The following is a 22,672-nucleotide window of genomic DNA, read 5'->3' as shown; positions in this document are numbered from 1 at the left end:
GATAAGATAGGGATAGATTCTAACACCACTCCTGAGGGGTTGGCTAACTTCCTTACGAGTGATATCCCTAGTCCTATCAACTTAATCACCTTTTCCGACAAGGATTTACCTCCAGAAGGTGACAAGCTTTATAAGGCATTAAACCTCACATTAGTTTGCAAGAGAATGAACGTCCCTATGACTCTTGTAGACAATGGATCGGCCATTAATGTCTGTCCACTCAGAATTGCAAGGATGCTAGGCATAAGGGATGAAGACTTAACCCCGTCAACGCAAGGAATAAGAGCTTACAATAACACTCGTCATCAAGCTCTTGGCAAGATTACTATGAATATAAGGCGGGAGCAATAGAACATGCTACTATGTTTCAAGTAGTAGATATTAAGGCTTCATTCAATTTATTGTTGGGACTCCCTTGGCTTCATGACCTAAAGGTCGTCCCTTCATCTCTCCACCAACAGGTGAAGGCCATAGTTGGAGGAATTCCCATTACGATCGATGCTTCACCTATGAGAATTAAAGCCATAGAAAATCCAATAATTAATGTGGAGCACGATGAAGATGATGAAGATTTGTGGGGCTTTAATGAAGAGTTCTCCTTAATCGAGGAGGATGAAAGGACCCCTCTTTGCCATGACCCCCACTCCAATATGGTAGTGAACGCTATTCTGAAGAAACAAGGACATTTTCCTGGGATGACCCTAAGAAAGAAGAAAGGAATAGCAAAATTGCTGGAATCACCTGGCCTCCCTAAATTAGACACTTTCGGACTTCGTTTCGAATTGACTCGGGAAGTTCTCAAGCAAGCCCAGGAAAAGTCAAAAGCACGTAGGAACGCTCGCATCCAAAAGAAAGCAATCCCAATGGATCAGTATCCTCTTACACTCAATGGACAATTCATAAAAGAAGGAGAGGACTATCCATGCTACGAATTTCCCGAACCTTTTGTCGTTAGTGGCATAAGGAAACCGGGATTCAAACTTTTCCTAGATTGCTACTTTCTAGATGAAATCCCAACTCCTATCCACAAGAAGAAAGCACCCCCGTGCTTTGACTTTAATGTCATGGGATTACTATTTGGGCTAAAAAAAGATGAGTCAACGTACATAGAGGATAACTCCCCGCTCATCCAAACGGTCCTACAAAGCAAAAGCTTTGATCCCTCAAAGATCATCACTCCAGTGGAAGAATCACTACAAGGAAGGTGCAAGACAGTCAAGGTGACTACTCCAAGCGGAAAAAAATTTCCATTACGACAGGGAAAGGACCGATTTTCAAAGAGTCGTCTGAGTCAGAGTCAGATTCAGAGTCTTTTCCCGTAGAGTCATCTAAATCTTTAGTTGTAGCACCCCCTTCTTCTGTCTCTCCTCCTAAGATAGTTAACGATCAAGTCCCTGAGGACATATCTCTCTTCGATGTAATGATTTCCGAATTTAATAATATGTCTTCTTCCTCTTACTCCTCGTGCTTTTCTTTAACCTAAGATGACGAGAATTGCTTAACTAACAATGAAAATGACAAAGAACTTCTTAAAGCAATGAAAACACTTGAAAAGAAAACACCGATAATTGAGGAAACTGAGACGGTTGATATCTCAAATGATTCAACCAATAAAAGAGAAGTTAAAATCGGATTAACACTTAATGAACAAGAAAGAACCGACTTAATCAATCTAATTAAAGAATTCATCGATGTATTCGCTTGGTCATATGAAGATATGCCAAGCATTAATAGAGAAATAACTCAACACACCATGCCACTAATTCCAGGGATGAAACCTGTAAAACAAAATTTGCGCCGAATGAAACCCGACGTAGCTCTTAAAATAAAAGAAGAAGTTCAAAAACAAATAACTGTAGGTTTTATCAAGGTATCAAAATACCCCAAATGGGTCGCCAATGTCGTCCCAGTTCCGAAAAAGGATGAAAGGATAAGAATGTGTGTCGACTATCGAGATCTAAATAAGGCAAGTCCAAAGGACGACTTCCCTTTACCACACATCGATATTCTGGTAGATAACACAGCGAATCACGCACTTCTCTCGTTCTTGGATGGATACGCGGGGTACAATCAAATTCTAATGGCGGAAGAAGACATGGAGAAAACAACCTTCATAACACCATGGGGTACTTACTGCTACACGGTAATGCCATTCGGGTTAAAAAACGCAGGTGCCACTTACCAACGAGCAGCGACTGCCTTTCTCCATGACATGATGCACAAAGAAGTTGAGGTATACGTGGTCGATATGATCGTGAAGTCAAAAGATCGCCCAAGCCATCAAATAGCCTTAAGAAAATTCTTCGAAAGGCTAAGAAAATACAACATGAGGTTGAATCCATCCAAGTGCGCTTTTGGAGTCACCTCAGGAAAGCTTTTGGGTTATATAAGCTCTAAAGGAATAGAGATAGACCAAACAAGATCAAGACAATCATGTCAATGCCACCGCCCAAAACCGAGAAACAAATTCGAGGATTTGTTGGCCGGTTGCAATGCATAAGCAGGTTTATATCAAAATTGACAACAATACGTGAACCAATTTTCAAAAAGCTTAAAAAGAATGTACCGGTAATATGGGATGACGAGTGTCAAAAAGCCTTTGAAAAGATCAAAGCCTATCTCGCAAATCCTCCCGTATTGGCACCAGCACTTCCAGGAATACCTCTTAGGTTGTACTTAACAGTCACCAAAGAAACAATGGGAGCCATGCTAGCACAAGAAGTATAAGGCAAAGAAAATGCAATCTACTACCTAAGCAAAAAGATGCTCAAGTATTAGGTACGCTATACACCACTTGAGAAATTGTGCCTCGCATTGGTGTGGGCCACAACCAAGTTAAGACATTACATGCTCGTGCATACGGTCTCTGTAGTTTCCCGATTGGATCCACTCAAGTATTTATTAGAGAAATCTACACTCAATGGGCGCGTATCAAGATGAATAGTCAACTTAGCCCAGTTCGATGTAAGGTTCATGCCCCAAAAAGCTATCAAAGGATCTGTGGTTTCAGATTTTCTAGCGGACTTTCCAATAGAAGATTCGATGCTAATACACGACAATGAATTTCCAGACGAAGACTTGATGGTCACTGTAGACACCTAAAAATGTCTCCCCAAAACCAAACCCGATGATGAACAACCTTTCACCGCCATTATTGGCCGGGTTGAGTATTTAATCTTTGGAGTGCTTAAATCCATATTTTCATTTCATAAACCAACCAATTCCTAGCCCATTTCCCCAAACCTTCACTTATTTTCCTCTTTTCGTGCCTTTAAACCCAAAATAATTCATTTCGTGTCCTTTAAAATCATTGATTTCGTGTCCTTTTTATAAAAACATTTGATCTAGTTTATTTTGGTCCATAATCTGGGTCCAATGATTGAATAGTTGGATGGGGCTTTAAAATATATTTCCAACGATATATTATAAGCCCAAATCCGAGTTATAATGAATAAGTTATGGCCAAAATATTAAACCGAGCCCAAACCGAACCTAAGCCCACCTTACCTACGATCCAATGATCATGTGGAGGGTCCAAATTATTTAATCCCATTCCTAAACCAATTAGGATGAATTGGAAGCTTCTATAAGTTTCTAAAAGATCATAATTATCCTTTTTGAAAAGATAAGATTAAAAAGTTTGAAATTGAATAACTCCTTTTTTTTGAAAATCCTATTTATATCCGAATTAAAAGACGTTCAAAGATAGAAAGATATTATTTTCGTGCTTTATAGTTTTTATCCAAATTTTATATGGTTGGATAGTCCTTTAAATTATCTTTCCAATGATATATTATAATATCAATTTCAAGCTATAACAAAAAAGATATGAATTAAATAAAAAAACTCTATTCAAAACTGACACCGTCCCACTCTTTCGGCCATATCTTTACTTCTACAAAATATTTTAATCTGATTCTAATTGGGTTAGAAATTACATTTCAATAGATTTCCAACAATATCTTATTCATCTTATTCTGATTTCTGGATCAAAAGATATGATAAAAACAAAACCGCAAAAACTGCTGTCTATCGAGTTTTATTTCGATTTAATTCGGATCTTATCTTAATTTTTCGACCCTTCTTTTTTCTCTATAAATAGAGGTCATATCTCCCCTTTTTTCAAACATCAACAAGATTGATCATAAACTCATTCTCATATCCCTCTTTAGCCTAAACACTAGCCTCCCCATTCTTTCAGTATTTCTTCCTTTAAGCACTCCAAGGAGTCCATACAATACCTGATCTGAAGTTCTATACTTTAACCAAGGCGTGATAGGTAGAATTAACTGAGGTTTTGGACCAAATTAACTCTACTTTTTATTTAATTTAATTTAATTTCCATTTGATTTATTTTTATTGAAGTTACTAACAGTTTATTCATGATGTAGCAATTCAAGGAAACGCGGAAAGTGAGTAATTGATTAACTTAATTACTCTTATTTTTATTCTTGTTGCTAGTATCATGATTAGGTTATTATTATTATTTTATTTGACTAACGTTATTATTGTTAAATTGATTCCAGTATTAATGTTTATTCTATTAATTATTGATCACTATATTGCATGTTTAAAGGGAATATGTAATTGAAAATCACGCCTAATAAGATAATTTGGACAACCGGTTTAGGTTCTTTTTAATCTTGTTGTTTAATCAAGTGATCACAATATTTTAGAATAATATGTTGCATTAATATTCAACCAATTTAGCCTAATAATAGTTTGGAGCAAATTGAATATTTTGTTTGCATGCCTTTGAGATCGCATGAATCACTTTTCACTATAAGAATCGAGTAGAGGCCAATATGGGCGAATGTGACTCCATGAATCACTTCGTACCATCATCCTCGATCCTCCTTTAGTGGTTCCGAACCATATGGAGTTAGTAATCTCATGGATTATGAATGGGGTGTAACCTTCACGGGTCAATCGTTGTTGCCTATCGTTGTCCCTTTATTCGTGGTTGCCTTTTATGATCCGTGAACGGTTTAAAAGTTCCTTAAAAACTTGTTGGTGGCTCCCTACTTTCCTTGTCCCTAATCGTATAATGTAAATTCCCACTTTCTATGAGTAACAAGCATATTCACATCATGCTTTTACGTAGGCGCACTTCGAGCGACGCCTACAGTCACAGAGGACAATACTTGGACCTCATACTTCGATGGAGCCTCAAACCAAAAGGGATGTGGCGTTGGAGTATTACTAGTATCACCTAAAGAAGAGCATGTTCCAATCTCCATAAATCTTGATTTTGACGTTACCAACAACGCTGCTGAATACGAAGTATGCGTGTTAGGCCTTGAAACAGCTTTGGCACTAGGAGTGAAGAAATTACGAATATTCGAAGACTCTTCATTGATCATCAATCAAATCTCTAAGATATGGAAATTAAGGAGCAAAAGCCTAGCACCTTACCAAAATTATCTGGAAACTCTCACTAATCAGTTAGATAAGGTGGAATACACGTATCTACCTAGAGAAGAAAATCAATTTGATGATGCCTTAGAAAGACTAGCCTCAATGGTTATGATTCCTACGAAAATCGAGCAAATGCCTCTAACTATAGAAAAAAAGGCATAAACTAGCTTACATTCAGACTATAGAAGATGATGAAGTGATCCAAGATGATGATGAAGAAGAAGAAGAAGAAGAGAAGAAGAAGAAGAAGAAGAAGAAGAAGAAGAAGAAGAAGAAGAAGAAGAAGAAGAAGAAGAAGAAGAAGAAGAAGAAGAAGAAGAAGAAGAAGAACCGTGGTATATGGATATACTTAATTATGTCACCAAAGGAGAATACCCTCCTCATGCTGAAAAAAAGAGCAAAACGAGCTTTAACACTCTTGGCTTCCCAATACGTACTCATAGACAACGAGTTACACAAAAGGGTACCTAAGGGTCGAACTCTCTTATGTGTAGTAAAAAAGGATGCTCAAAGAGCAATGAGGATAGTCCAAGAAGGAATTTGTGGAACTCACGTAAATGGCAAAATGCTAGTCCAAAAGATAATGCGCGAAGGATACTATTGGACTACCATGAATAGGGATTGTCATCAATACGTAAAAAGATGCCCTAAATGCCAAATTTGTGCCAATTTACAACATGTTCGTCCATCTCTACTCTACACCTACACTTCGCCATGGCCATTCTCTACGTGGGGAATTGACATTATTGGTAAAATCACTCCCCTAGGAACAGGAGGTCATGAATATATTCTAGTAGCAATTGATTATTTCACAAAGTGGGTTGAAGCGCAATCATACGCTAAACTCACTGCAAAATATGTAGCACTCTTTATCGAAAGAAACATTATTTGTCGATATGGAGTCCCACATTGATAAGTGACAATGGAACTCACTTTCAAGCCGAGTGTGAAGAATTGTTACAAAAATATGGCATTCAACACCATCATTTTTCTCCTTAAGCAAACGGAGCAGTCGAGGCGGCCAATAAAAATTTAAAGACTATCATCGAGAAAATGACAGAAAATTACAAGGATTGGCCTGACAAACTCCACTTCGCATTGTGGGGTTATCGCACGTGAATTCGCACATCAACAGGAAATACGACATTTTCCTTGGTTTGTGAAAATGATGACGTACAACCTGTAGAGCTAGAGATACCATCTCTACGCATTGCATTAGAAAGCAAACTCGATGAAGTTGAATGGACTAAGGCAAGATATGAGGAGCTAGTTCTACTCGATAAAAAATGACTAGAAGCTCTACATCATACTCAATGCTATCAAACTCGTGTGGCTAGCCATTTTAACAAGAAGGTCAAGACAAGAAACATCAAAGTAGGAGACTTGGTGTTAAAAGCATTAAGGAAAAATGTTCTAGATGCTAGGGGGAAATTTAGGCCTAATTGGTCTGGACCCTATATTGTCAAAACAATCCTATCAGGAGGCGCAGCAAAACTAACTGATATGGATGGCAATGAGTTCTTGAACATGACAAACCTTGACCAACTTAAAAAGTACTACCCATAATAACTTGAGTAGGACACTCAAGAGAGCTACGTTTGGCCTGATTCCTTAAGAAAGGATACGTAGGCAACCCTTTACAGGTGCAGGCACTTTATTTTCATCAAACCTTGCATCCCAAACTTAAAAATAAATTCGATAGAAAATCGACGAAACATTGGCGTCACAGAAAAAATCCCTGCGCCAGCCGATTAACTCTAGCCCCACACGACAATTCCTGTCGCCTGACGCCAGACTGCCGCAGCAGGCGCCAGTCGTAAAAGCGCGGCGCCATTTTTCTGCAAAGTCCCTGGGAATATTTCGGTGTTTTTCGGAAAATTTTGCGTTTCGTACTCGACAAATTTCTGAAAAATTAAATTTTCAGTTTTCATTGCTTTAATAAATTAAATTTAAAAGAGATGATTAAATTAAAAAAAGCTCCAATTTCATTAATAAAATAAATTAACAATTACATTATTGATGGAATTTAAATAAAGCTTAAACTTTAAATTTAATACTAAGTTTAATAATTGAAAGTTAAGCAATGCTTTAATCTTTTTTCTCTTTTTTTGCTCTCTTCCAATTTTTGTCCGCATCCGCTTCTTCATCCATAACTTTAGCTAGTAGGCATCCTTTAGAGGACCAACATTCAATTTTGGAGTAAATAGTTTCTCCCTTAGCTAGGACTCCATGTTTCTTCTCTACCCAAGCCTTCTTTTTTGAAGTGTCAGCTTTTTCTCTTTCCTTTATCCTTCGTAGAGCTTTTCTTCCTAGGCATTGTAGGTGTTTTGAACTCAACCTTTTCACCCAAGCGTTCCTTAACAGGAATCACTTTGTCACCTAAACGATTCTTCACATCATTTTTACTCTGATTTTTCTTCACTTTTATTTAATTTTAGAAGATTAAATAGCACCAAATTCTTCCGGCAAAGGGCTAATTTCATCACACCCTAGTCTAAAACAATGGGTATCCACATCCCAATATTCTAAGGCGGTATGAATTAAGTCTACATCAAGATCTACCCCCTTAACACCATAAATACCCCCCATATGAAAAAAGTCTAACTCTTTTCTCTCCTTGGCAGTTAGAGACCGACACCATTTATGAGTAAAGTTGGTAAAATTTTTGGAGACTAGAGACATGATTAGTATTTTTTTTCAAAAGCTAAGGTTATATTTAATCTTCTAAAATTATGAAGAAAATCGGTTGGGCAGGGGGCTATTTATACACAAAATCGGCACAGTTTCAATCCGGAAAGGATTCGGAGTCAGCGCTCATCAGCGCCATCCGCCAGACATTGGCGCCTAACGCCAGAGCCTGGCGCCAAACGCTAAAGGTTAGCGTCAGGCGCTAACCCAAAACACGAGGCGCCAGATGGCGCTGACGTGTCTTAACATACGAGCTTGGCGAGCATACGAGCTTTTCGGATAAAAAATAATGGCGAGCAAATTCTTTCAAATTAACTTTACGGTCTTTTATTCTTTTTTATATATACCCTTTTTCTAATTACATTTTTTCCTTCTTCTTAATTAATATATCAATTATATTAATTATATTTTTTTTTTGGATTTTTATTTTGGACTTAATTTTTAAGTTTTTGTAAATCCAATATTTTTATTTTTTTCATTTTTCTTTTTGGGGGAGAAAGTCGGATACCTTCCATCAATAATAAAAGTGACGGAATTTTTGCGCAAAATTAATAGTTATCACAACTCTTTGCACACACAAACATGCACATAAAAATGAAAAATGTAAATTAAATAAACTCATAGTAGTATGTATATACAAATATGTGCAATAAATGAGTTTAAAAAAGGGCAAAGTTCCATACAAGTCAAAATAAAAAAACACAGGAATAAACTACGGCGCCGGAGGACGTACACCCATCATCTCATAAAACTGCGCAGTACGAGGAGTAACCTCTCCACCAGCTCCAGCTTTAACTTTAGTCTCCTCGGGAGGTGGAAAACTCAGCTCAGGACCCGTCCACCCAAGATCAACCTGAGGCTGAGGCTGCGGAGGCTGCTGCGATGACAAGCCGACCTCGTACATCCCACCACCTCTAACAGCCGAGGTAGCCTCTCCCTGGCCTACCGGCGCAACACGTGCACTCTAAGATGAAGAGCCTGAGCCCTCCACCGCCTCGGTCCGGGAAACCTCAGAACGACCACCCCGACCACTAGAACCAGTACGGCGACATCTCGAGCTAGACCTCGCCGGATCTCTCGTCACCTCACGTCTCGCCCGGGTACGAGAAGGAATGGGTTGACCCTGCAAGAAGAAACTAAGTCAGAAACAATCAAATTAGAAGCAGTAATGCATAAGAAGGGAAACTACCTCCTGAACGACGTCATCACGCCGACATGTAGCCACATTCCTCATCCGAACGAGCTAGCTCCGGAAGGCATCTATGCATCGTGCCATCGCCGTGACCACCTCGCGCGAGAACTGTCAAGGAAGTAAAGTTAGTAATAATGCATAACATATATAAACAAAAATTGCAAATAAATAAAGCTTACCCGACTCTGGTGACGAGGAATCGACCGCTCCACGAAGCGCTTTCCCTCAGGAACCGGAGGAATCATCTCCTCGATCGGCCCGTACGTCCCCTGATAATGGATGGACATACGAGGTGGCACGAACTCAGTAGGCCCATCCTGACAAAAGCAAACCAAAGTCAGTAAAACATTACTTGGGGGCTACTTAACGGAAGGTAAAAGATGAAAATCATACCGCCACCTCCTCAGCTAGTACAGGGACTGTAGCTAACAACGGCAGTAGCTCCTCCTCATAGCATCGCCCAGGGATCGTATAAGATCGCCAAGGAGTGCCAGCTCTCTCTAACATGCTCGCCAATCTGGCGACATTGAACATGTGACGCGGTGGAGGAGCAGGAACGACGAAAGTGTCTGAGGAATGCTGAATAGAAACCCTCTCTCCAAGATATGCAACTGCTCCATATGTCCCTAAGAAATAGCGATGCTCAGCGGTATACTGCGCGGCTAACCCAGGAACAATCCAGCCGACCCACGGCTGGTACTGCACGTGAGGCTCTAGCAAAGAACGCCTATCAGATAAGAATCCATCAAAGGTAATACGAAAGTGTTCAAATATGCAAAGAACCATACCGAGATGATCTGATCTCGAACATAGGCTCCAGCAAAGAACGCCTATCAGATAAGAATTCATCTTGTTAACGGGCATCAATTGTTGAATTTTTGTTCCTCTCTTCGGTATTATCTTCAATTTTCGGTAATCCCCTTGCTCTTGTCATCAATTTTCCCTAATCTCTTTGTTATAGGCATCAATTTCGTAATTTTTGGTTGATAGATATCAAAATTTTCTTTGTTTATTCATTGCATGTTCTGGGAATTCATCTTGATAACGGGATTTCAAAACGGTGGACGCAGAGAAGTCAAGAATATATATCACAGGTTAGGGTCTAATTAATTAGATACTTCTTTTATAATACTTTTTATTTTTGATTGGTATTTGTTTTACTTGATTATGTTTATTGAATTGTTGAGTTTTTTGTGATAATTTTGTGAAATTTTGATTTTTTTGGGGGGTTTGTGGGTTAAAATTTTAATTTTTTTATGGAGAGATAAATTACCACTCTGTTTATCATATGACAAGGTGTACATTTTTGTTGATATTCTTTAATTTTAACCTGATCATCATACAATCCTCCCAAAAGTTGTTTCAGTTTCAGAGCTAAGTTTGTAGCTCATGAATAGGCAGTTGAATATGAACTGTTATAATTTGTGATAAAAAAAAAAGAGTTTGCAAAACAAATTAGTCTTCTAGTTTTCTGTTTTTAAATCCTTAAATGTACATTGTCATTGTTTAACTTTTAAAATATGAAAATGAAATTAAGCCACTACTTTATATATATACCTACTTATAATCCTAACAACTATAATTTATTTTCTAATATGAAGCAAAATAAGTTAAAATAAAGGCATCAGGTTATAATATATCCAGTTCATCGCATGACAGATGTTGCTGTTGTTTATTGTGTGGATATATTTTGTTGCTATGGTTGAAAAGACTCTGTACTCGGTAATTTTTACCCAATTGCTTGTCTGGATACTTGTTCTTATATTTTTGAAATCCATGGATGTGAATAAGTGATGTTCATGATAGGCAAAGATAGTGACTAATATTAATTTGGACAATATTTGATGGCTTGACTATTTTGGTTGACATTCATATTGCTATCTTAGACTTGCTTATGAAGATGACTGAGATTGTGTTTTGGTTTTCAATGCTCATGTCATCATGTGAGATGGAGTACCTATGTAGTACAATAACATACATATATGAGACACTCTGACTTGATATGTTATTGAGAAGTGATTCATTGAGGGATAACTTTACAATATGTAAGAGCTACTGTTTTTATTGTGCAAAGGTGACTGTTTATATAGTCAGAGGGTTACTTGCTTGCTGGTGCCTCGCTTACAAATTGGTTGATTCGTACTTATCGAGTTGTTCACTTGGTATCTATGTGTTATTATTCAAGGAAAGAGTTTCATACTGTTTTTTAATTAAGTATCTTGGCTGGTTGCTGTGTTAGTGATTATTAAATGAGTATAACTTGATGAATTTGGTCACCTTATATTTTCTTATCATTTCCTTGCATATTTTTTTTCTTTTTCGTAAGACATATTGACATTCTTAATCACTCATGATATTGTTGAGCTCATTCATGTTAAACTTTCATGAGAGTTATCTAAGATCAGAGAAGAAGAGTGAGACTGAGACTGTGACTCCGTGAGAGTAACCATCTTATAAGTTGTGTGGGGGGCAGAGAACGGAGCCACCCAAATTTTCTTTTTATAATGTTCTTTTTTCAATAATCTCACAGATTATGTTTAGATAGGGGTTAGGTATGGACTATAATGCATTTACACTTGCTTCTTTACATCCTTCAAAATGTAAAAGCTTACTAACACTACCTTTTCTGTTTTTACAGCCTTGTTCAACATCTGGATTCGCACAGATTGTATGCTCTTACTGTACTTTTGCGGCAAGAGAAGGTACACTGTACCTTAGACATTAGCCCAAAGTAGAATACATTTTTAAAGATGTTGTCTTGATTAGTGTATGTCATATACTTATTTCAATTGTGTAGGCTTGATTAGATTTCCCTAATTGGATGTTTCATGTACACTATCTTCTACTTGCTTGAAAAACATGTGCCTACTGCTTTGGAGTCATATATTGTAGATTTTCAGTAGTTTGTTGAATGAGAAATTCATCGAACTTGTATAACTTATTATTTGTTGTTGCATGTTTCATTCTAATTTTCTTCTTTAACCCCTCAACAAGTTTGTAGGCTTGAATTACTTACTTACATTATTTTTAAGTGGATAAACTTCTTGATATTATAAGTTTGATGGATGTCTATTTACTTAGTGAAAGTGATGTCCCTATTATATATTGGTTTAAGGATCCTTGTAACATGATTTTTTTTTAATGTCATTGTTTTTAATTAGAAATTAATTATATACTTCTTTGCAGAAATGGATACTAGTTGGATTGATTTACCAAGAGGTGATCCTGGATATTTTAAAGGTTGCATGAACTTCTTGAAACTTGCTAAAGAGACTCTTTTACCAAATACATGGGAAACTGAATGCCCATGTAATAAGTGCAAGTTAAATAACACGAATTCTGTAGAAGAAGTTGGAGGCCATATTTTATTTTATGGTTTTTATAAAAGCTATAGAAATTGGATATTTCATTGTAAAGATGAAGGGAGTAAGACCTACGATCTAAGTGATGATCAAGTAAATGCAGTAGATCGAGATGATATGGACGGGTTACTTAGAGCAGCTTTTAGAGTTAATACACGACAAACCGACAAAACTCAAGATCCATCATTTAATGAACAAAGTATTAAAGATGACAATTCATATGACATTGATTAGGGCTTTACCATTTATCGCGAGGTAGATGATGAGTATCAATCAACTTTCTCAAATGAAGAACAGGCAAAGTATAAAAATCTCATGGAAGCTTCTGAAAAAGGCATGTACGAGGGGTATACTACTTTTTCGAAACTTTCATTTCTATTGTATTTGTTTCACCTAAAATGTATGTTCCATTGGTCTCAGAGTCATTTAATAAATTACTTGAACTTCTAATTGACGCATTTCCCATTATTAAAGAGTTTCCATCGTCCTATTATGAAGGCATGAAGATAATAAATGATTTAGGGTTAGGATATGAGAAAATCCATGCATGTCCAAATAATTGCATGTTATATTGGGGCGAATTCGCAAATAAAAGTGAGTGTCATATATGCCATACATCAAGGTGGAAAAATGTGAAAGGAAAGGAGGGTGATGTAAATGAAAAAGGAAAAGAAGCATGTAAGAAAGGCGAGGCAGCTAAAGTAATGCGGTACTTTCCCCTTATCCCTAGATTAAAGAGGCTTTACATGTCATCTAAAACTGCAGAGGACATGAGATGGCACTTTAATCGTAAGGATAATAAGATTCTACGACACTCTACTGATGGCGAGGCCTGGAAAAAATTTGATGAAAAATATACAGAGTTAGCCGCTGATCCTCGCAGTGTTAGATTAGGTCTAGTGAGTGATGGTTTTAATGCATATCGTCTTATGAACACAAATTATAGTACATAGCCGGTGGTCCTCATTCCTTATAATTTACCACCATGGCTTTGTATGAAACCATCATCCTTTATTCTTTCTATAATTATTCTTGGTAAATTTGGTCCCGATATGGATATTTATGTGTACTTGCAACCACTAATCCATGAATTGAAATTATTGTGGGAAGGTGTTGATGCTTTTGATTCTTATAGTGGAAGCAAATTCAAACTACGAGCAGCCCTACACTCTACTATTAATGACTTTCCGGCTTATGCTATGCTATCATGTTGGAGTACGAAAGGCTACAAAGCTTGTACTTCTTGCACTCATTCTACTTATTCAAATAGATTTGGTGGCAAAATTATCTACACTGGGTATCGAAAATGGTTGCCTATTGATCACCCATATCGTTCACAGGCTAATTTGTTTGATGGGAAAGAAGAATATGGTATTGCTCTGATTCGTACCAGCGGGACTGAAGTTTTGAAGCAACAAGAAGGGGTAAAGTATGTATATGGGAAGACAAAAAAAGTTCCTTAAAAAAGAGGGAAAAAAAGCTGCCAATGAACTTGATGATGATTGTGATCCCGATGGTGATCATATTCTTTGGAAAAAGAAAAATACATTTTTTGAATTAGAGTATTGAGAGCATAATCCTCTTAGACATAATTTAGATGTTGTGCACATTGAAAAGAATGTGTCCGATATTTTATTAGGAACTCTTTTAGATATGGATAATAGTAGGGATGATGAGAGTGGCAGAGAAGCCCTAAAGAATTTGAATATAAAACCTCATCTATGGATCAACCTTCAAGGTTACATCCCGCCGGCTGCATACACCATGTCTAATGAGGAGAAAGAACGATTTTTGGAAGTCTTGAAAAAGATGAAAGTTCCTGATGGATATAGATCTAATTTGCAAAGATGTGTGAATCTAAAGCAACTGAAACTTATTAATATGAATAGTCACGACCATCATATTCTCATGCAAGATATCCTCCCGGATGCTTTAAGGGCGTCGAATGCCACAAGAGTTATTGACTTGCTTGAGGAGTTGTCTGACTTTTTTAAAAAGATATGTTCAACTGCTATAGATACAAGAGAATTAGATACCATTCAATCAAAGCTCATGTTGACTCTTTGCAAGTTTGAATAAGAATTTTTACCAACATTTTTTACAATCATGGTTCATCTACTAATTCATTTAGTGGAAGAGGTCAGACTAGGCGGACTGGTTCATTATAGATGGATGTATCCTGTTGAAAGGTACTTATTATTACTATTATTACTATTATTACTATTATTATTATTATTATTATTATTTATTTTTATTTAATAATTTTTCTATTCTTTCACATTCACATACAAAATCGTTACTATAATTCAAGGTACTTGGCCTTTTTGAAATCTCATGTAAGCAATAAAGCGCAACCAGAAGGATCTATAGCGGAAGGTTACCTTTTGTGGGAGACAATTGCATTTTGTTCAAGATATTAAGAAAGTGTTGAGACTATGTTCAATAGACCTAGAAGGAATGAGGATGGTGTATCAAACATTGACAACTATTTGTATAACTCTGATGGTCGTGTTGTTGGAAAGAAAGAAAATGTCCGTTTGGATGATAGAAGTTTAAAGCAAGCTCATCGCTATGTTTTACTTCATTCTGATGAACTAACCCCGGTGCTCAAGTAAGTAGCATTATGTGTTTAGTTAAAGCGTCTAATATATACTTGTTACTAACATAAAATTTACAATCTCGATAGTGAGTTCCTAAAACTAAAGAGGCAAGAGAATGTCGTTGGAGGAAGTCAAGCTGATGAATCTATTGAAAATCAGTGGATAATTGATAAATTTTCAGATTGGTTGCAAAGCCAGGTCATATGCTTTTATATTTAGGGTCTTTTTATTTTCATATTATACAACTTTCTAATTCTAACTTTATTATTCTCGAATTATAGGTCCATAATTTAGATGATAGCACGGTAGATGGAAAGTTAAGAAAAGCCTTAGCCGGTGGCTTGACTAACCGCGGGAAAAGGATGAAAAGTGTTATTATCAATGGTTACAAATTTGATATTGTAGATCGTGAGCGATTTCGAGTAACTCAGAATTCAGGAATCATGGTGGAAGCAGAGGGTCACGAATATTATGGAAAACTCAAAGAAATTTTGGAATTAGATTATTATGGTTCTTATAAGGTTGTATTGTTTCGTTGTGATTGGGTCGATATGCGTAGGGGTATCAAAACAAATCCGAATGGAAGTGTTCGTATCAATTTCTCAAAGTTGATGCACACTGGTCGATTTTTGAGTGATGATCCATTTGTTTTCTCATCTCAAGCAAAACAAGTTTTTTATATTGAGGATGAGATACAAAAAGGGTGGTGTCATGTTGTGAAAACTAAGCCTAGGGACTTGTTTGATATACCTGAATAATTTGTTTACAGCTTTTATAATTTATTATAGATTTGAGTTCAGAAATTTGGATGGGTGTGTATTTTTATATTTCATTTAGTTATTCTAATTCATCAAAGTTTGTATTTTGTTAACTTAAATTCTGTTTTTATGGTACTACGTAGTATTATCGTCTTGGTTTCTTATTGGTCGAATAAGAACTTAAATCAGAGCTGAAATACAGAATTTAATTCAGATCTGAATACCAGAACTGAATTCAGAGCCGAAATCAGAACTGAAATCCAGAATTGAATTCAGAAGTGAATGCAGAGCTGATCTTCAGAACTGAAAATCAGTTCTGGAATTCAGTTCTGAATTGCAGCTCTGAACATCAGAACTTGTGTGTGTGTGATTATATTTCAGAGCTTGTGTGTGTGTGAGTCATCAGATTTTGTCTTTTTGATCAAATTTATTCTTGTTATTTCAACTATGATGCATTGATTTTTGTTGTTCTTATTTTGTATTTTAGTTTAGATGTTTAGTTTAGCTGTACATATAGTGTCTTGTCTTTATATCAGTTTTGTCTTTATATATTGTCTTTACTTTCCACTGAAATTGTGATTACATCAGTTCAGAACTGTAATTGAACTAAGTGCTGTTTGTAATGAACCCACTGTAATTGTGATATTGTGATTATAGTTCAGAACTATACAGTTTAGATATATAGTTTAGATCTGTATATCAGTTTATTTTGTATTTTAGTTTAGATGTATAGTTTGTATTTCAGATTATGTCTTGTCTTTATATCAGTTTTGACATACTAATGTATTATGGTTTTATCAGGTAAAAGATGACTTATCAAAGCAAGAGAGCAAGGGAAATACTTGCTGCCACAGCTAAGTCAAATGCTACTGAAGTTGTTTCACAACCCACCAAAAAACAATCTACTAAGTCACCACAGACTGAGGTACTTAAGGATGACAACTGGGGACCTTTTTCTCCACCCATTACCACTACAAAATCTGACCAACAACCACCCAATAGTTTAGGATCCATTTGGAAAAACCCTCCTGGTTCAACATCGAGTTCAGTCAAAGAGGCAACTACATCAGGTTATCATAATAAATACCCAGCAAAAGTCCCACCTAATATCCCACCTAATATCCCACCTAATATTCCACAATCAAATAGACCAAACTCATCATTGAACTCCCTTTCTAATTCTCATAAACCTTCCGAGCAAGCTGTGAGACGAGGAATTCAGAACTTGAGACTAGTGTTGTTAAAACTTCAGCAATAGCTCCACAGAATAATCAAGAACGACAAAACGGTGGGAAAGAATCAGAGAAGATCCCGAAACAATCTAAGTCTTTACGACCAAAAGCACTTCCGGATTAGCCTGTAGATATAGATTTTGACGACAAGGAGGAGGTTCTAACCATAGGTAAATATTTTTATTAAAGTTTTCTGCTGCTTGTTGTTGTTGTGGTGTGTTTCTGCCATGTTGCTTCTGCTTGTTGTTGTTGGGGGGGGGGGGTGTGAAATTCTGAAATTCTGAACTAAAGAATTTCTGAACCTTTAATTGTATTTTTCTTGTATTTATGATTTGATAATTAGGTTCCTAATTACAGTTGGTAGTCTTGTATTGTTGCTTGCAGCTAAGTAGGACCATTAGAACTAGATAGTAATACCATTTGAAACTGTTAAGACTTAAGAGGCAAAATCAGGAGAAACAGCAGATAAGTGCAGATGTAATTTGATTATATAAACTGTAACACTCTAGTGGGTATTTACTTGTAATAAAATAAGTTAAAGCAATAAAGATTCAATCTTGGGGAGAATTGGAAGCTTTTTGATTAATTAGAAAATGGAGTAACAAGCACAAGGGTAGCTTTAGGCTACTAATCTCTGGTTTAGCACCTTTAGGGCACCACTCTCTAGCTCTAAGTATTACAATGATCTTGCCTAACTAGCACATCCTACCCTCCCTTTCTTATATACACATAATCTGCCAAAAGAAAGAAAACAACAAAAGTTGTTGCTGCAGCTGTCAAAGCCCCTCACGGATTGGAGGCTGCCCTGCTAGGTAATTGCCCTGCTGTCCCTTTCCTGACATTCCAATCTGCTGACCTCTCCTCCTCCTTCTTGCATAAGTAATCAGCCCATTGCCCTTGTTGAGTAATGCATTCGTTACATAAACTTGCCAAAATATTAGATTGCCTTTATCCTAGAAGAAACTTTCTTGACATGTTATAAAAATTACTAGAAACTGAAAAACAGAATACAGTTTTAGTGAGGTACTATGATCTTATTATTCGCATGAAGACCTAAGACCACACTCAGTTATCATAACTTCATGAGGAACAAAGCAATCTTTCTGAAGAAAACATGCACAAAAACTCGAAACTCCACTAACCAGATTCTATACCTTTTTTTTTTTAACCTCATTGGAACTTCTGATTTATATGGCATTTCACCTTGCTTTCAGAGATGTGGTCAATTTCTGTGTTTCAATAATATATCTTTATAAGTTTAATTTTATTGTTTGCTTTCAGGTGCAAAAGTTATTTTAAGATGTTTGGAAGGGTTGCCTTACAAATTACTAGCTCTGAAATTTCTAGAATGTTCAATAGTCTTTTTCGATTTGGTTTGAGGTATAACTGATAATATTACTTGCTGCTTGCCACTTAATTTGTTTGCTAATCCACTTAAACTGATTATTTCTTTTAACTTAATTTTGTTATTTTATTTAGATGCCAAGGGTAATACTACATTAGTAAGTGGTATTATTCTTCCAATTGATGTATGGAGTAATAACGGCGTCCAGTACTATGTCGAATTCAATGATTTATGCCAGCCAATTAGGAAGCGTGGACATAATTTGGTTAAATTCATTAGTATGATTGCGAAGATGGAGTCACATTGTCCAGTTGGGGAAAAAGATTGGAAATAAATCGATAGGCATTTTAAAGGGAAAATAATTAAAGACATAAGAGTAAGTATATTCATCCCTAAGACATCCCCTTGTCATTGCCTAAACACACATACTTAGCCGGTCTCTTACTTCTAATAGATTACTTACTGATTTATATTTTTAACTAATTATTTTTACTGAAGGACCGTTTTGTGATTCCTCCTGGTCTGGAATATGACAACCAAGCTCTCAAGCGTGCCAATAAATGTTGGAGGTAGTTCAAATACTCTCTGAAACTGCTTTATTACAAGCCACTAGAGAAGAAATTGGATGATATTTGTAATAATGTGCCACATGGAATTACCAGTAGTAACTGGGTTAAGTTGGTAAAATATTAGGATTCAGATTACGGGAAAGTAAGGACAATATTCACCTTATTGTTTACTCTATTAAATGTTATTTAATCTCTAACTAAAAAATCTGAAAATGTGATTGCAGACTATGTCAGAATGCGGTAAAAAGGTACGAGCTTCTCAAAATCAGATTCATACATCTGGCTCTAAAAGTTTTGCAAACCAACAAGCTGATTATGTGTGGAATATATATGTCATTTTATATTTACTTAGGATGTTAGTAAGAGCAAAGCCAAGTTATATGCGTTATATACTATTGTACACATATTTAATGCTTGTTTTGCCTTATTATTTATAGGAAGATGAACATGGACAAAAAATGAGCTTGTTAGCGCTGTGGATTAAAACCCATACGGGTAAAGAAGGAAAATTTCTTTCTGACACAGTCACTCAAGATTTTGTGGTATGGTTTTGTGACAGATTTCTCGTATCATTTTGTGTAGATTTTGTGGTGTGATTTTGTGTTATTTGTGGTCTTACATTACTCCTAAATGTTGGTATAGGATGATGTTAAAGCTAAGGTTGAAGAGTTGAGGATGGTGCACCCTAAGATGTCTGAACAAGAGCTCAAAGATGAAGCATTTCAGCAAACTATGTATGGCGGAGATTCCCGATCGTCCGGTGGGTTACAGACTAGGGGTTAAAAAGGGGGACATTTTCGGAGTACGTGGTGTGTTAAGGAAGGAAGGCTATGGAAAAGTTAAAAAGAGGACTATTGTGATGGATAGTGTTAAAGAAGAAGTGAATGCTTTGCACAAATTGAATATTTTGTTTGCATGCCTTTGAGATCACATGAATCACTTTTCACTATAAGAATCGAGTAGAGGCCAATATGGGCGAATGTAACTCCATGAATCACTTCGTACCATCATCCTCGATCCTCCTTTAGTGGTTCCGAACCATATGGAGTTAGTAATCTCATGGATTATGAATGGGGTGTAACCTTCACGGGTCAATCGTTGTTGCCTATCGTTGTCCCTTTATTCGTGGTTGCCTTTTATGATCCGTGAACGGTTTAAAAGTTCCTTAAAAACTTGTTGGCGTCTCCCTACTTTCCTTGTCCCTAATCGTATAATGTAAATTCCCACTTTCTATGAGTAACAAGCATATTCACATCATGCTTTTACGTAGGCGCACTTCGAGCGACGCCTACAGTCACAGAGGACAATACTTGGACCTTATACTTCGATGGAGCCTCAAACCAAAAGGGATGTGGCGTTGGAGTATTACTAGTATCACCTAAAGAAGAGCATGTTCCAATCTCCATAAATCTTGATTTTGACGTTACCAACAACGCTGCTGAATACGAAGTATGCGTGTTAGGCCTTGAAACAGCTTTGGCACTAGGAGTGAAGAAATTACGAATATTCGAAGACTCTTCATTGATCATCAATCAAATCTCTAAGATATACGAATATTCGAAGACTAGCCTCAATGGTTAGGATTCCTACGAAAATCGAGCAAATGCCTCTAACTATAGAAAAAAAGGCATAAACTAGCTTACATGAAGAAGAAGAAGAAGAAGAAGAAGAAGAAGAAGAAGAAGAAGAAGAAGAAGAAGAAGAAGAAGAAGAAGAAGAAGAAGAAGAAGAAGAAGAAGAAGAAGAAGAAGAAGAAGAAGAAGAAGAAGACGAAGACGAAGACGAAGAAGAAGAAGAAGACGAAGACGAAGAAGAAGAAGAAGACGAAGACGAAGAAGAAGAAGAAGAAGAAGAAGAAGAAGAAGCATCTGAATTCTTAGGAAAGGCATGAAATCTAGAATTTCCAGAATTTGAATTCATAACTAAAATGAAAACTGAATCAAGAAATAAATCCAGAACTGAAATCAGAATTGAATTCAGAATTGAATCCCCTGCTGCTTGCTGCTTGCTCCCCTAATTTGCTCCCCTGATGCTTGCTGTACTGCTCCCCTGCTGCTTGTTGTCCTGCTCCCCTGCCTAAGCTGGATGCGTGAGATTTCTACGACTTATCTTCCATTTTTTACTGCTATATTTGAGCCTAAAACCATGATATAAAGCATGATGGACAGGATAAACAACTTAGAGAAAAGTAATCTATTGTAGAAGTTAAAGTAGAAACTCAAAATATTAATCAATACTCGTTAACTCGTAGAATTCAGTTCATAAAAGGTAGTAAGCTAGAATTTTAGATCTGCCTTTGCAGACCAAGCTTTAATATAATTCTCTGCTTTGGTGCTTGTCAAAAAAAAAAAGCTATAATTTTAGATACCTAAAGCTTACAGGATCACCTGAGTGAGATGATAGCATGGATTAGTTTTCCTCTGATTTGAGGCTATGATTTAAAGTAGGAACCTGCTGTGACTAACATAAAGGAAGAACTGCAAGAAATAATGCAATATAGCTACATAGGGTAATGATAATGATAACTTGTCATAGTGGCTCCCCATTTTTGGGTTAGAGGCTACAATTTAGGGAAATAGTTCAATTCTATATGAATGGGCCGGGGGTGCTTAGTTACGGCTAATTATTCAGTGATTTAAAGGGGGAAGGGTGTTTCATAATGGGAGTGTTAGTTGATTAATGATTCAATTTTTGTATAATAAAATCTGTTGAATCGGTAATGAAAGATTAAAATAGACTTATTAGGAAGTTGCTGTAATTATCAACTATAGAATATTGAAGAGTTATGACGATACATGGACATCAAAGTGATCTGACAATTTTGAAATGATATAATCATTTTTATCTTTTGCAATGAGACGTCATTTACTTATTTGTGAACCTCTTCCCAGTAGCACCTGCACATGTTGTAATTTTCCTCTAAAATCTTACACAACACCCACCTGCACAATAAGTGCCAAACAAAAGACGCGCACAAGGCATAGGCTATTGATAGTAGATGAATTCTATTTTATGGTTCAATGATGTTACTAACTGCTCTTATGCTAGATTCTCTATCAGCTGTTTAATGGTCTTTTTCAACTTCATTTGGTGTAAAGATTGTGTGTGTGTGTGTGTGTGTGTGTATGTGTGTGTGCACGCGCGCGTGCTGCAATGGCTATATAATCAGTTAGTTTGGAATTGCTTTAAATGCATAATGATACTACACTCTTGGCAAGGTTCAGTTTTGAATTCATCATAAAACTATTCCCATTATTAGACAAACTCTCTTAAGCTTTCTAATGGACAGCAAGAAAGCTTAAAAATTTATAGGCCTACTTTACAGATTTATATATGTGCATTGTACATAATTAATTGCCTAGATTAAAGTATAATGTCCGTGTTATTGTCTCAAATCGATTATTAAGCTTGAGCCTATATTGTGTAATGTACTAATTTATAATTTGTATTTTTTTTTTGAAGATTGGAAAAGGAAATGTAGGTACAACAAGAGAATAGGCCGGGACAC

General features: G+C 36.4%; 1 long non-coding RNA gene across 7 annotated transcripts; it reads left to right on the top strand.

Moving 5' to 3' along the window:
• The first annotated feature begins 9,734 nt into the window (after window positions 1-9,734).
• LOC110688858 lies at window positions 9,735-20,062 on the top strand. 7 transcript variants are annotated; one of them, XR_002504697.1, is made up of 8 exons: window positions 9,736-10,392; window positions 11,937-12,000; window positions 16,820-17,420; window positions 18,532-18,630; window positions 18,730-18,971; window positions 19,094-19,306; window positions 19,389-19,706; window positions 19,807-20,062. It is a non-coding gene; the product is annotated as an uncharacterized LOC110688858 (long non-coding RNA). The 7 variants fall into 7 exon arrangements; XR_002504693.1 differs by having other exon boundaries at window positions 9,737-10,210; window positions 10,369-10,392; window positions 19,094-19,706; XR_002504698.1 differs by having other exon boundaries at window positions 9,737-10,392; window positions 19,094-19,164.
• The last annotated feature ends 2,610 nt before the right edge of the window (window positions 20,063-22,672 follow it).

This window comes from Chenopodium quinoa, unplaced genomic scaffold, assembly GCF_001683475.1.
Source record: "Chenopodium quinoa cultivar QQ74 unplaced genomic scaffold, ASM168347v1, whole genome shotgun sequence".
Classification (NCBI taxonomy): domain Eukaryota; kingdom Viridiplantae; phylum Streptophyta; class Magnoliopsida; order Caryophyllales; family Amaranthaceae; genus Chenopodium; species Chenopodium quinoa.
This window is presented reverse-complemented; position numbering and strand designations above follow the sequence as displayed.